General features: G+C 45.9%; 33 non-coding genes and 1 pseudogene across 33 annotated transcripts; all 34 read left to right on the top strand.

The window, feature by feature from the left end:
* The first annotated feature begins 11 nt into the window (after nt 1-11).
* On the top strand, nt 12-130 carry LOC139398936 (5S ribosomal RNA). The gene has a single exon (XR_011631761.1). It is a non-coding gene; the product is annotated as a 5S ribosomal RNA (ribosomal RNA).
* Nucleotides 131-307: 177 nt separating this feature from the next.
* LOC139398935 (5S ribosomal RNA) lies at nt 308-426 on the top strand. The gene has a single exon (XR_011631760.1). It is a non-coding gene; the product is annotated as a 5S ribosomal RNA (ribosomal RNA).
* Nucleotides 427-603: 177 nt separating this feature from the next.
* On the top strand, nt 604-722 carry LOC139398934 (5S ribosomal RNA). The gene has a single exon (XR_011631759.1). It is a non-coding gene; the product is annotated as a 5S ribosomal RNA (ribosomal RNA).
* A 177-nt stretch (nt 723-899) lies between these two features.
* Nucleotides 900-1,018, top strand: LOC139398933 (5S ribosomal RNA). The gene has a single exon (XR_011631758.1). It is a non-coding gene; the product is annotated as a 5S ribosomal RNA (ribosomal RNA).
* A 177-nt stretch (nt 1,019-1,195) lies between these two features.
* Nucleotides 1,196-1,314, top strand: LOC139398932 (5S ribosomal RNA). The gene has a single exon (XR_011631757.1). It is a non-coding gene; the product is annotated as a 5S ribosomal RNA (ribosomal RNA).
* Nucleotides 1,315-1,491: 177 nt separating this feature from the next.
* On the top strand, nt 1,492-1,610 carry LOC139398929 (5S ribosomal RNA). Its single transcript, XR_011631755.1, has one exon. It is a non-coding gene; the product is annotated as a 5S ribosomal RNA (ribosomal RNA).
* A 177-nt stretch (nt 1,611-1,787) lies between these two features.
* On the top strand, nt 1,788-1,906 carry LOC139398928 (5S ribosomal RNA). Its single transcript, XR_011631754.1, has one exon. It is a non-coding gene; the product is annotated as a 5S ribosomal RNA (ribosomal RNA).
* Nucleotides 1,907-2,083: 177 nt separating this feature from the next.
* Nucleotides 2,084-2,202, top strand: LOC139398927 (5S ribosomal RNA). The gene has a single exon (XR_011631753.1). It is a non-coding gene; the product is annotated as a 5S ribosomal RNA (ribosomal RNA).
* A 260-nt stretch (nt 2,203-2,462) lies between these two features.
* On the top strand, nt 2,463-2,581 carry LOC139398926 (5S ribosomal RNA). The gene has a single exon (XR_011631752.1). It is a non-coding gene; the product is annotated as a 5S ribosomal RNA (ribosomal RNA).
* Nucleotides 2,582-2,758: 177 nt separating this feature from the next.
* LOC139398925 (5S ribosomal RNA) lies at nt 2,759-2,877 on the top strand. The gene has a single exon (XR_011631751.1). It is a non-coding gene; the product is annotated as a 5S ribosomal RNA (ribosomal RNA).
* A 177-nt stretch (nt 2,878-3,054) lies between these two features.
* On the top strand, nt 3,055-3,165 carry LOC139398953 (5S ribosomal RNA; annotated as a pseudogene).
* Nucleotides 3,166-3,345: 180 nt separating this feature from the next.
* LOC139398924 (5S ribosomal RNA) lies at nt 3,346-3,464 on the top strand. Its single transcript, XR_011631750.1, has one exon. It is a non-coding gene; the product is annotated as a 5S ribosomal RNA (ribosomal RNA).
* A 177-nt stretch (nt 3,465-3,641) lies between these two features.
* On the top strand, nt 3,642-3,760 carry LOC139398923 (5S ribosomal RNA). Its single transcript, XR_011631749.1, has one exon. It is a non-coding gene; the product is annotated as a 5S ribosomal RNA (ribosomal RNA).
* A 177-nt stretch (nt 3,761-3,937) lies between these two features.
* LOC139398922 (5S ribosomal RNA) lies at nt 3,938-4,056 on the top strand. The gene has a single exon (XR_011631748.1). It is a non-coding gene; the product is annotated as a 5S ribosomal RNA (ribosomal RNA).
* Nucleotides 4,057-4,233: 177 nt separating this feature from the next.
* Nucleotides 4,234-4,352, top strand: LOC139398921 (5S ribosomal RNA). Its single transcript, XR_011631747.1, has one exon. It is a non-coding gene; the product is annotated as a 5S ribosomal RNA (ribosomal RNA).
* A 177-nt stretch (nt 4,353-4,529) lies between these two features.
* LOC139398920 (5S ribosomal RNA) lies at nt 4,530-4,648 on the top strand. Its single transcript, XR_011631746.1, has one exon. It is a non-coding gene; the product is annotated as a 5S ribosomal RNA (ribosomal RNA).
* Nucleotides 4,649-4,908: 260 nt separating this feature from the next.
* Nucleotides 4,909-5,027, top strand: LOC139398918 (5S ribosomal RNA). Its single transcript, XR_011631744.1, has one exon. It is a non-coding gene; the product is annotated as a 5S ribosomal RNA (ribosomal RNA).
* Nucleotides 5,028-5,204: 177 nt separating this feature from the next.
* On the top strand, nt 5,205-5,323 carry LOC139398917 (5S ribosomal RNA). Its single transcript, XR_011631743.1, has one exon. It is a non-coding gene; the product is annotated as a 5S ribosomal RNA (ribosomal RNA).
* Nucleotides 5,324-5,500: 177 nt separating this feature from the next.
* Nucleotides 5,501-5,619, top strand: LOC139398916 (5S ribosomal RNA). The gene has a single exon (XR_011631742.1). It is a non-coding gene; the product is annotated as a 5S ribosomal RNA (ribosomal RNA).
* Nucleotides 5,620-5,796: 177 nt separating this feature from the next.
* LOC139398915 (5S ribosomal RNA) lies at nt 5,797-5,915 on the top strand. Its single transcript, XR_011631741.1, has one exon. It is a non-coding gene; the product is annotated as a 5S ribosomal RNA (ribosomal RNA).
* A 178-nt stretch (nt 5,916-6,093) lies between these two features.
* Nucleotides 6,094-6,212, top strand: LOC139398913 (5S ribosomal RNA). The gene has a single exon (XR_011631740.1). It is a non-coding gene; the product is annotated as a 5S ribosomal RNA (ribosomal RNA).
* Nucleotides 6,213-6,472: 260 nt separating this feature from the next.
* LOC139398912 (5S ribosomal RNA) lies at nt 6,473-6,591 on the top strand. The gene has a single exon (XR_011631739.1). It is a non-coding gene; the product is annotated as a 5S ribosomal RNA (ribosomal RNA).
* A 177-nt stretch (nt 6,592-6,768) lies between these two features.
* On the top strand, nt 6,769-6,887 carry LOC139398911 (5S ribosomal RNA). The gene has a single exon (XR_011631738.1). It is a non-coding gene; the product is annotated as a 5S ribosomal RNA (ribosomal RNA).
* A 177-nt stretch (nt 6,888-7,064) lies between these two features.
* Nucleotides 7,065-7,183, top strand: LOC139398910 (5S ribosomal RNA). Its single transcript, XR_011631737.1, has one exon. It is a non-coding gene; the product is annotated as a 5S ribosomal RNA (ribosomal RNA).
* Nucleotides 7,184-7,360: 177 nt separating this feature from the next.
* LOC139398909 (5S ribosomal RNA) lies at nt 7,361-7,479 on the top strand. The gene has a single exon (XR_011631736.1). It is a non-coding gene; the product is annotated as a 5S ribosomal RNA (ribosomal RNA).
* Nucleotides 7,480-7,669: 190 nt separating this feature from the next.
* Nucleotides 7,670-7,788, top strand: LOC139398946 (5S ribosomal RNA). The gene has a single exon (XR_011631771.1). It is a non-coding gene; the product is annotated as a 5S ribosomal RNA (ribosomal RNA).
* A 260-nt stretch (nt 7,789-8,048) lies between these two features.
* LOC139398908 (5S ribosomal RNA) lies at nt 8,049-8,167 on the top strand. Its single transcript, XR_011631735.1, has one exon. It is a non-coding gene; the product is annotated as a 5S ribosomal RNA (ribosomal RNA).
* Nucleotides 8,168-8,344: 177 nt separating this feature from the next.
* Nucleotides 8,345-8,463, top strand: LOC139398906 (5S ribosomal RNA). Its single transcript, XR_011631733.1, has one exon. It is a non-coding gene; the product is annotated as a 5S ribosomal RNA (ribosomal RNA).
* Nucleotides 8,464-8,640: 177 nt separating this feature from the next.
* LOC139398905 (5S ribosomal RNA) lies at nt 8,641-8,759 on the top strand. The gene has a single exon (XR_011631732.1). It is a non-coding gene; the product is annotated as a 5S ribosomal RNA (ribosomal RNA).
* Nucleotides 8,760-9,019: 260 nt separating this feature from the next.
* On the top strand, nt 9,020-9,138 carry LOC139398904 (5S ribosomal RNA). Its single transcript, XR_011631731.1, has one exon. It is a non-coding gene; the product is annotated as a 5S ribosomal RNA (ribosomal RNA).
* Nucleotides 9,139-9,315: 177 nt separating this feature from the next.
* Nucleotides 9,316-9,434, top strand: LOC139398903 (5S ribosomal RNA). Its single transcript, XR_011631730.1, has one exon. It is a non-coding gene; the product is annotated as a 5S ribosomal RNA (ribosomal RNA).
* A 177-nt stretch (nt 9,435-9,611) lies between these two features.
* On the top strand, nt 9,612-9,730 carry LOC139398902 (5S ribosomal RNA). The gene has a single exon (XR_011631729.1). It is a non-coding gene; the product is annotated as a 5S ribosomal RNA (ribosomal RNA).
* Nucleotides 9,731-9,907: 177 nt separating this feature from the next.
* On the top strand, nt 9,908-10,026 carry LOC139398901 (5S ribosomal RNA). Its single transcript, XR_011631728.1, has one exon. It is a non-coding gene; the product is annotated as a 5S ribosomal RNA (ribosomal RNA).
* A 177-nt stretch (nt 10,027-10,203) lies between these two features.
* On the top strand, nt 10,204-10,322 carry LOC139398900 (5S ribosomal RNA). The gene has a single exon (XR_011631727.1). It is a non-coding gene; the product is annotated as a 5S ribosomal RNA (ribosomal RNA).
* Nucleotides 10,323-10,450: the final 128 nt, after the last annotated feature.

The following is a 10,450-nucleotide window of genomic DNA, read 5'->3' as shown; positions in this document are numbered from 1 at the left end:
GATTGGCTTTCGCTTACGGCCACACCGGCCTGAGTACGCCTGATCTCGTCCGATCTCGGAAGCTAAGCAGGGTCGGGCCTGGTTAGTACTTGGATGGGAGACCGCCTGGGAATACCAGGTGCTGTAAGCTTTTTGTCACTGCCTTGTGGAATTTCAACTCTTTGTCCGTTTTTTCCCACAAGGCTGAAATATGTGCCCTCGCTTTGAAATAAGTAAGCAAGGTTAGTTTGTATTTCATCCAACAATCTGTGCTACAAATTATGGCTACAGTATATGCAATTTCATCCACTTTTTGAGATTGGCTTTCGCTTACGGCCACACCGGCCTGAGTACGCCTGATCTCGTCCGATCTCGGAAGCTAAGCAGGGTCGGGCCTGGTTAGTACTTGGATGGGAGACCGCCTGGGAATACCAGGTGCTGTAAGCTTTTTGTCACTGCCTTGTGGAATTTCAACTCTTTGTCCGTTTTTTCCCACAAGGCTGAAATATGTGCCCTCGCTTTGAAATAAGTAAGCAAGGTTAGTTTGTATTTCATCCAACAATCTGTGCTACAAATTATGGCTACAGTATATGCAATTTCATCCACTTTTTGAGATTGGCTTTCGCTTACGGCCACACCGGCCTGAGTACGCCTGATCTCGTCCGATCTCGGAAGCTAAGCAGGGTCGGGCCTGGTTAGTACTTGGATGGGAGACCGCCTGGGAATACCAGGTGCTGTAAGCTTTTTGTCACTGCCTTGTGGAATTTCAACTCTTTGTCCGTTTTTTCCCACAAGGCTGAAATATGTGCCCTCGCTTTGAAATAAGTAAGCAAGGTTAGTTTGTATTTCATCCAACAATCTGTGCTACAAATTATGGCTACAGTATATGCAATTTCATCCACTTTTTGAGATTGGCTTTCGCTTACGGCCACACCGGCCTGAGTACGCCTGATCTCGTCCGATCTCGGAAGCTAAGCAGGGTCGGGCCTGGTTAGTACTTGGATGGGAGACCGCCTGGGAATACCAGGTGCTGTAAGCTTTTTGTCACTGCCTTGTGGAATTTCAACTCTTTGTCCGTTTTTTCCCACAAGGCTGAAATATGTGCCCTCGCTTTGAAATAAGTAAGCAAGGTTAGTTTGTATTTCATCCAACAATCTGTGCTACAAATTATGGCTACAGTATATGCAATTTCATCCACTTTTTGAGATTGGCTTTCGCTTACGGCCACACCGGCCTGAGTACGCCTGATCTCGTCCGATCTCGGAAGCTAAGCAGGGTCGGGCCTGGTTAGTACTTGGATGGGAGACCGCCTGGGAATACCAGGTGCTGTAAGCTTTTTGTCACTGCCTTGTGGAATTTCAACTCTTTGTCCGTTTTTTCCCACAAGGCTGAAATATGTGCCCTCGCTTTGAAATAAGTAAGCAAGGTTAGTTTGTATTTCATCCAACAATCTGTGCTACAAATTATGGCTACAGTATATGCAATTTCATCCACTTTTTGAGATTGGCTTTCGCTTACGGCCACACCGGCCTGAGTACGCCTGATCTCGTCCGATCTCGGAAGCTAAGCAGGGTCGGGCCTGGTTAGTACTTGGATGGGAGACCGCCTGGGAATACCAGGTGCTGTAAGCTTTTTGTCACTGCCTTGTGGAATTTCAACTCTTTGTCCGTTTTTTCCCACAAGGCTGAAATATGTGCCCTCGCTTTGAAATAAGTAAGCAAGGTTAGTTTGTATTTCATCCAACAATCTGTGCTACAAATTATGGCTACAGTATATGCAATTTCATCCACTTTTTGAGATTGGCTTTCGCTTACGGCCACACCGGCCTGAGTACGCCTGATCTCGTCCGATCTCGGAAGCTAAGCAGGGTCGGGCCTGGTTAGTACTTGGATGGGAGACCGCCTGGGAATACCAGGTGCTGTAAGCTTTTTGTCACTGCCTTGTGGAATTTCAACTCTTTGTCCGTTTTTTCCCACAAGGCTGAAATATGTGCCCTCGCTTTGAAATAAGTAAGCAAGGTTAGTTTGTATTTCATCCAACAATCTGTGCTACAAATTATGGCTACAGTATATGCAATTTCATCCACTTTTTGAGATTGGCTTTCGCTTACGGCCACACCGGCCTGAGTACGCCTGATCTCGTCCGATCTCGGAAGCTAAGCAGGGTCGGGCCTGGTTAGTACTTGGATGGGAGACCGCCTGGGAATACCAGGTGCTGTAAGCTTTTTGTCACTGCCTTGTGGAATTTCAACTCTTTGTCCGTTTTTTCCCACAAGGCTGAAATATGTGCCCTCGCTTTGAAATAAGTAAGCAAGGTTAGTTTGTATTTCATCCAACAATCTGTGCTACAAATTATGGCTACAGTATATGCAATTTCTTCCACTTTTTGAGTGACACAAAGATGCTTATCTAAATGGTGAAAATGCAACAGCTGTTAATCAGGCTCACTTTGACTTTACATAGTGCACCAAGAGATAGTTTCTCGCTTACGGCCACACCGGCCTGAGTACGCCTGATCTCGTCCGATCTCGGAAGCTAAGCAGGGTCGGGCCTGGTTAGTACTTGGATGGGAGACCGCCTGGGAATACCAGGTGCTGTAAGCTTTTTGTCACTGCCTTGTGGAATTTCAACTCTTTGTCCGTTTTTTCCCACAAGGCTGAAATATGTGCCCTCGCTTTGAAATAAGTAAGCAAGGTTAGTTTGTATTTCATCCAACAATCTGTGCTACAAATTATGGCTACAGTATATGCAATTTCATCCACTTTTTGAGATTGGCTTTCGCTTACGGCCACACCGGCCTGAGTACGCCTGATCTCGTCCGATCTCGGAAGCTAAGCAGGGTCGGGCCTGGTTAGTACTTGGATGGGAGACCGCCTGGGAATACCAGGTGCTGTAAGCTTTTTGTCACTGCCTTGTGGAATTTCAACTCTTTGTCCGTTTTTTCCCACAAGGCTGAAATATGTGCCCTCGCTTTGAAATAAGTAAGCAAGGTTAGTTTGTATTTCATCCAACAATCTGTGCTACAAATTATGGCTACAGTATATGCAATTTCATCCACTTTTTGAGATTGGCTTTCGCTTACGGCCACACCGGCCTGAGTACGCCCGATCTCGGAAGCTAAGCAGGGTCGGGCCTGGTTAGTACTTAAGATGGGAGACTTGCCTGGGAATACCAGGTGCTGTAAGCTTTTTGTCACTGCCTTGTGGAATTTCAACTCTTTGTCCGTTTTTTCCCACAAGGCTGAAATATGTGCCCTCGCTTTGAAATAAGTAAGCAAGGTTAGTTTGTATTTCATCCAACAATCTGTGCTACAAATTATGGCTACAGTATATGCAATTTCATCCACTTTTTGAGATTGGCTTTTGACGCTTACGGCCACACCGGCCTGAGTACGCCTGATCTCGTCCGATCTCGGAAGCTAAGCAGGGTCGGGCCTGGTTAGTACTTGGATGGGAGACCGCCTGGGAATACCAGGTGCTGTAAGCTTTTTGTCACTGCCTTGTGGAATTTCAACTCTTTGTCCGTTTTTTCCCACAAGGCTGAAATATGTGCCCTCGCTTTGAAATAAGTAAGCAAGGTTAGTTTGTATTTCATCCAACAATCTGTGCTACAAATTATGGCTACAGTATATGCAATTTCATCCACTTTTTGAGATTGGCTTTCGCTTACGGCCACACCGGCCTGAGTACGCCTGATCTCGTCCGATCTCGGAAGCTAAGCAGGGTCGGGCCTGGTTAGTACTTGGATGGGAGACCGCCTGGGAATACCAGGTGCTGTAAGCTTTTTGTCACTGCCTTGTGGAATTTCAACTCTTTGTCCGTTTTTTCCCACAAGGCTGAAATATGTGCCCTCGCTTTGAAATAAGTAAGCAAGGTTAGTTTGTATTTCATCCAACAATCTGTGCTACAAATTATGGCTACAGTATATGCAATTTCATCCACTTTTTGAGATTGGCTTTCGCTTACGGCCACACCGGCCTGAGTACGCCTGATCTCGTCCGATCTCGGAAGCTAAGCAGGGTCGGGCCTGGTTAGTACTTGGATGGGAGACCGCCTGGGAATACCAGGTGCTGTAAGCTTTTTGTCACTGCCTTGTGGAATTTCAACTCTTTGTCCGTTTTTTCCCACAAGGCTGAAATATGTGCCCTCGCTTTGAAATAAGTAAGCAAGGTTAGTTTGTATTTCATCCAACAATCTGTGCTACAAATTATGGCTACAGTATATGCAATTTCATCCACTTTTTGAGATTGGCTTTCGCTTACGGCCACACCGGCCTGAGTACGCCTGATCTCGTCCGATCTCGGAAGCTAAGCAGGGTCGGGCCTGGTTAGTACTTGGATGGGAGACCGCCTGGGAATACCAGGTGCTGTAAGCTTTTTGTCACTGCCTTGTGGAATTTCAACTCTTTGTCCGTTTTTTCCCACAAGGCTGAAATATGTGCCCTCGCTTTGAAATAAGTAAGCAAGGTTAGTTTGTATTTCATCCAACAATCTGTGCTACAAATTATGGCTACAGTATATGCAATTTCATCCACTTTTTGAGATTGCCTTTCGCTTACGGCCACACCGGCCTGAGTACGCCTGATCTCGTCCGATCTCGGAAGCTAAGCAGGGTCGGGCCTGGTTAGTACTTGGATGGGAGACCGCCTGGGAATACCAGGTGCTGTAAGCTTTTTGTCACTGCCTTGTGGAATTTCAACTCTTTGTCCGTTTTTTCCCACAAGGCTGAAATATGTGCCCTCGCTTTGAAATAAGTAAGCAAGGTTAGTTTGTATTTCATCCAACAATCTGTGCTACAAATTATGGCTACAGTATATGCAATTTCTTCCACTTTTTGAGTGACACAAAGATGCTTATCTAAATGGTGAAAATGCAACAGCTGTTAATCAGGCTCACTTTGACTTTACATAGTGCACCAAGAGATAGTTTCTTGCTTACGGCCACACCGGCCTGAGTACGCCTGATCTCGTCCGATCTCGGAAGCTAAGCAGGGTCGGGCCTGGTTAGTACTTGGATGGGAGACCGCCTGGGAATACCAGGTGCTGTAAGCTTTTTGTCACTGCCTTGTGGAATTTCAACTCTTTGTCCGTTTTTTCCCACAAGGCTGAAATATGTGCCCTCGCTTTGAAATAAGTAAGCAAGGTTAGTTTGTATTTCATCCAACAATCTGTGCTACAAATTATGGCTACAGTATATGCAATTTCATCCACTTTTTGAGATTGGCTTTCGCTTACGGCCACACCGGCCTGAGTACGCCTGATCTCGTCCGATCTCGGAAGCTAAGCAGGGTCGGGCCTGGTTAGTACTTGGATGGGAGACCGCCTGGGAATACCAGGTGCTGTAAGCTTTTTGTCACTGCCTTGTGGAATTTCAACTCTTTGTCCGTTTTTTCCCACAAGGCTGAAATATGTGCCCTCGCTTTGAAATAAGTAAGCAAGGTTAGTTTGTATTTCATCCAACAATCTGTGCTACAAATTATGGCTACAGTATATGCAATTTCATCCACTTTTTGAGATTGGCTTTCGCTTACGGCCACACCGGCCTGAGTACGCCTGATCTCGTCCGATCTCGGAAGCTAAGCAGGGTCGGGCCTGGTTAGTACTTGGATGGGAGACCGCCTGGGAATACCAGGTGCTGTAAGCTTTTTGTCACTGCCTTGTGGAATTTCAACTCTTTGTCCGTTTTTTCCCACAAGGCTGAAATATGTGCCCTCGCTTTGAAATAAGTAAGCAAGGTTAGTTTGTATTTCATCCAACAATCTGTGCTACAAATTATGGCTACAGTATATGCAATTTCATCCACTTTTTGAGATTGGCTTTCGCTTACGGCCACACCGGCCTGAGTACGCCTGATCTCGTCCGATCTCGGAAGCTAAGCAGGGTCGGGCCTGGTTAGTACTTGGATGGGAGACCGCCTGGGAATACCAGGTGCTGTAAGCTTTTTGTCACTGCCTTGTGGAATTTCAACTCTTTGTCCGTTTTTTCCCACAAGGCTGAAATATGTGCCCTCGCTTTGAAATAAGTAAGCAAGGTTAGTTTGTATTTCATCCAACAATCTGTGCTACAAATTATGGCTACAGTATATGCAATTTCATCCACTTTTTGAGATTGGCTTTTCGCTTACGGCCACACCGGCCTGAGTACGCCTGATCTCGTCCGATCTCGGAAGCTAAGCAGGGTCGGGCCTGGTTAGTACTTGGATGGGAGACCGCCTGGGAATACCAGGTGCTGTAAGCTTTTTGTCACTGCCTTGTGGAATTTCAACTCTTTGTCCGTTTTTTCCCACAAGGCTGAAATATGTGCCCTCGCTTTGAAATAAGTAAGCAAGGTTAGTTTGTATTTCATCCAACAATCTGTGCTACAAATTATGGCTACAGTATATGCAATTTCTTCCACTTTTTGAGTGACACAAAGATGCTTATCTAAATGGTGAAAATGCAACAGCTGTTAATCAGGCTCACTTTGACTTTACATAGTGCACCAAGAGATAGTTTCTCGCTTACGGCCACACCGGCCTGAGTACGCCTGATCTCGTCCGATCTCGGAAGCTAAGCAGGGTCGGGCCTGGTTAGTACTTGGATGGGAGACCGCCTGGGAATACCAGGTGCTGTAAGCTTTTTGTCACTGCCTTGTGGAATTTCAACTCTTTGTCCGTTTTTTCCCACAAGGCTGAAATATGTGCCCTCGCTTTGAAATAAGTAAGCAAGGTTAGTTTGTATTTCATCCAACAATCTGTGCTACAAATTATGGCTACAGTATATGCAATTTCATCCACTTTTTGAGATTGGCTTTCGCTTACGGCCACACCGGCCTGAGTACGCCTGATCTCGTCCGATCTCGGAAGCTAAGCAGGGTCGGGCCTGGTTAGTACTTGGATGGGAGACCGCCTGGGAATACCAGGTGCTGTAAGCTTTTTGTCACTGCCTTGTGGAATTTCAACTCTTTGTCCGTTTTTTCCCACAAGGCTGAAATATGTGCCCTCGCTTTGAAATAAGTAAGCAAGGTTAGTTTGTATTTCATCCAACAATCTGTGCTACAAATTATGGCTACAGTATATGCAATTTCATCCACTTTTTGAGATTGGCTTTCGCTTACGGCCACACCGGCCTGAGTACGCCTGATCTCGTCCGATCTCGGAAGCTAAGCAGGGTCGGGCCTGGTTAGTACTTGGATGGGAGACCGCCTGGGAATACCAGGTGCTGTAAGCTTTTTGTCACTGCCTTGTGGAATTTCAACTCTTTGTCCGTTTTTTCCCACAAGGCTGAAATATGTGCCCTCGCTTTGAAATAAGTAAGCAAGGTTAGTTTGTATTTCATCCAACAATCTGTGCTACAAATTATGGCTACAGTATATGCAATTTCATCCACTTTTTGAGATTGGCTTTCGCTTACGGCCACACCGGCCTGAGTACGCCTGATCTCGTCCGATCTCGGAAGCTAAGCAGGGTCGGGCCTGGTTAGTACTTGGATGGGAGACCGCCTGGGAATACCAGGTGCTGTAAGCTTTTTGTCACTGCCTTGTGGAATTTCAACTCTTTGTCCGTTTTTTCCCACAAGGCTGAAATATGTGCCCTCGCTTTGAAATAAGTAAGCAAGGTTAGTTTGTATTTCATCCAACAATCTGTGCTACAAATTATGGCTACAGTATATGCAATTTCATCCACTTTTTGAGATTGGCTTTTGAGATTGCCTTTCGCTTACGGCCACACCGGCCTGAGTACGCCTGATCTCGTCCGATCTCGGAAGCTAAGCAGGGTCGGGCCTGGTTAGTACTTAGATGGGAGACTGCCTGGGAATACCAGGTGCTGTAAGCTTTTTGTCACTGCCTTGTGGAATTTCAACTCTTTGTCCGTTTTTTCCCACAAGGCTGAAATATGTGCCCTCGCTTTGAAATAAGTAAGCAAGGTTAGTTTGTATTTCATCCAACAATCTGTGCTACAAATTATGGCTACAGTATATGCAATTTCTTCCACTTTTTGAGTGACACAAAGATGCTTATCTAAATGGTGAAAATGCAACAGCTGTTAATCAGGCTCACTTTGACTTTACATAGTGCACCAAGAGATAGTTTCTTGCTTACGGCCACACCGGCCTGAGTACGCCTGATCTCGTCCGATCTCGGAAGCTAAGCAGGGTCGGGCCTGGTTAGTACTTGGATGGGAGACCGCCTGGGAATACCAGGTGCTGTAAGCTTTTTGTCACTGCCTTGTGGAATTTCAACTCTTTGTCCGTTTTTTCCCACAAGGCTGAAATATGTGCCCTCGCTTTGAAATAAGTAAGCAAGGTTAGTTTGTATTTCATCCAACAATCTGTGCTACAAATTATGGCTACAGTATATGCAATTTCATCCACTTTTTGAGATTGGCTTTCGCTTACGGCCACACCGGCCTGAGTACGCCTGATCTCGTCCGATCTCGGAAGCTAAGCAGGGTCGGGCCTGGTTAGTACTTGGATGGGAGACCGCCTGGGAATACCAGGTGCTGTAAGCTTTTTGTCACTGCCTTGTGGAATTTCAACTCTTTGTCCGTTTTTTCCCACAAGGCTGAAATATGTGCCCTCGCTTTGAAATAAGTAAGCAAGGTTAGTTTGTATTTCATCCAACAATCTGTGCTACAAATTATGGCTACAGTATATGCAATTTCATCCACTTTTTGAGATTGGCTTTCGCTTACGGCCACACCGGCCTGAGTACGCCTGATCTCGTCCGATCTCGGAAGCTAAGCAGGGTCGGGCCTGGTTAGTACTTGGATGGGAGACCGCCTGGGAATACCAGGTGCTGTAAGCTTTTTGTCACTGCCTTGTGGAATTTCAACTCTTTGTCCGTTTTTTCCCACAAGGCTGAAATATGTGCCCTCGCTTTGAAATAAGTAAGCAAGGTTAGTTTGTATTTCATCCAACAATCTGTGCTACAAATTATGGCTACAGTATATGCAATTTCTTCCACTTTTTGAGTGACACAAAGATGCTTATCTAAATGGTGAAAATGCAACAGCTGTTAATCAGGCTCACTTTGACTTTACATAGTGCACCAAGAGATAGTTTCTCGCTTACGGCCACACCGGCCTGAGTACGCCTGATCTCGTCCGATCTCGGAAGCTAAGCAGGGTCGGGCCTGGTTAGTACTTGGATGGGAGACCGCCTGGGAATACCAGGTGCTGTAAGCTTTTTGTCACTGCCTTGTGGAATTTCAACTCTTTGTCCGTTTTTTCCCACAAGGCTGAAATATGTGCCCTCGCTTTGAAATAAGTAAGCAAGGTTAGTTTGTATTTCATCCAACAATCTGTGCTACAAATTATGGCTACAGTATATGCAATTTCATCCACTTTTTGAGATTGGCTTTCGCTTACGGCCACACCGGCCTGAGTACGCCTGATCTCGTCCGATCTCGGAAGCTAAGCAGGGTCGGGCCTGGTTAGTACTTGGATGGGAGACCGCCTGGGAATACCAGGTGCTGTAAGCTTTTTGTCACTGCCTTGTGGAATTTCAACTCTTTGTCCGTTTTTTCCCACAAGGCTGAAATATGTGCCCTCGCTTTGAAATAAGTAAGCAAGGTTAGTTTGTATTTCATCCAACAATCTGTGCTACAAATTATGGCTACAGTATATGCAATTTCATCCACTTTTTGAGATTGGCTTTCGCTTACGGCCACACCGGCCTGAGTACGCCTGATCTCGTCCGATCTCGGAAGCTAAGCAGGGTCGGGCCTGGTTAGTACTTGGATGGGAGACCGCCTGGGAATACCAGGTGCTGTAAGCTTTTTGTCACTGCCTTGTGGAATTTCAACTCTTTGTCCGTTTTTTCCCACAAGGCTGAAATATGTGCCCTCGCTTTGAAATAAGTAAGCAAGGTTAGTTTGTATTTCATCCAACAATCTGTGCTACAAATTATGGCTACAGTATATGCAATTTCATCCACTTTTTGAGATTGGCTTTCGCTTACGGCCACACCGGCCTGAGTACGCCTGATCTCGTCCGATCTCGGAAGCTAAGCAGGGTCGGGCCTGGTTAGTACTTGGATGGGAGACCGCCTGGGAATACCAGGTGCTGTAAGCTTTTTGTCACTGCCTTGTGGAATTTCAACTCTTTGTCCGTTTTTTCCCACAAGGCTGAAATATGTGCCCTCGCTTTGAAATAAGTAAGCAAGGTTAGTTTGTATTTCATCCAACAATCTGTGCTACAAATTATGGCTACAGTATATGCAATTTCATCCACTTTTTGAGATTGGCTTTCGCTTACGGCCACACCGGCCTGAGTACGCCTGATCTCGTCCGATCTCGGAAGCTAAGCAGGGTCGGGCCTGGTTAGTACTTGGATGGGAGACCGCCTGGGAATACCAGGTGCTGTAAGCTTTTTGTCACTGCCTTGTGGAATTTCAACTCTTTGTCCGTTTTTTCCCACAAGGCTGAAATATGTGCCCTCGCTTTGAAATAAGTAAGCAAGGTTAGTTTGTATTTCATCCAACAATCTGTGCTACAAA

The sequence above is a fragment of the Oncorhynchus clarkii genome, unplaced genomic scaffold (genome assembly GCF_045791955.1).
Source record: "Oncorhynchus clarkii lewisi isolate Uvic-CL-2024 unplaced genomic scaffold, UVic_Ocla_1.0 unplaced_contig_1104_pilon_pilon, whole genome shotgun sequence".
NCBI lineage: Eukaryota > Metazoa > Chordata > Actinopteri > Salmoniformes > Salmonidae > Oncorhynchus > Oncorhynchus clarkii.
Note: the sequence above shows the minus strand (reverse complement) of the source record. Positions and strands in the feature narration are given on the sequence as shown.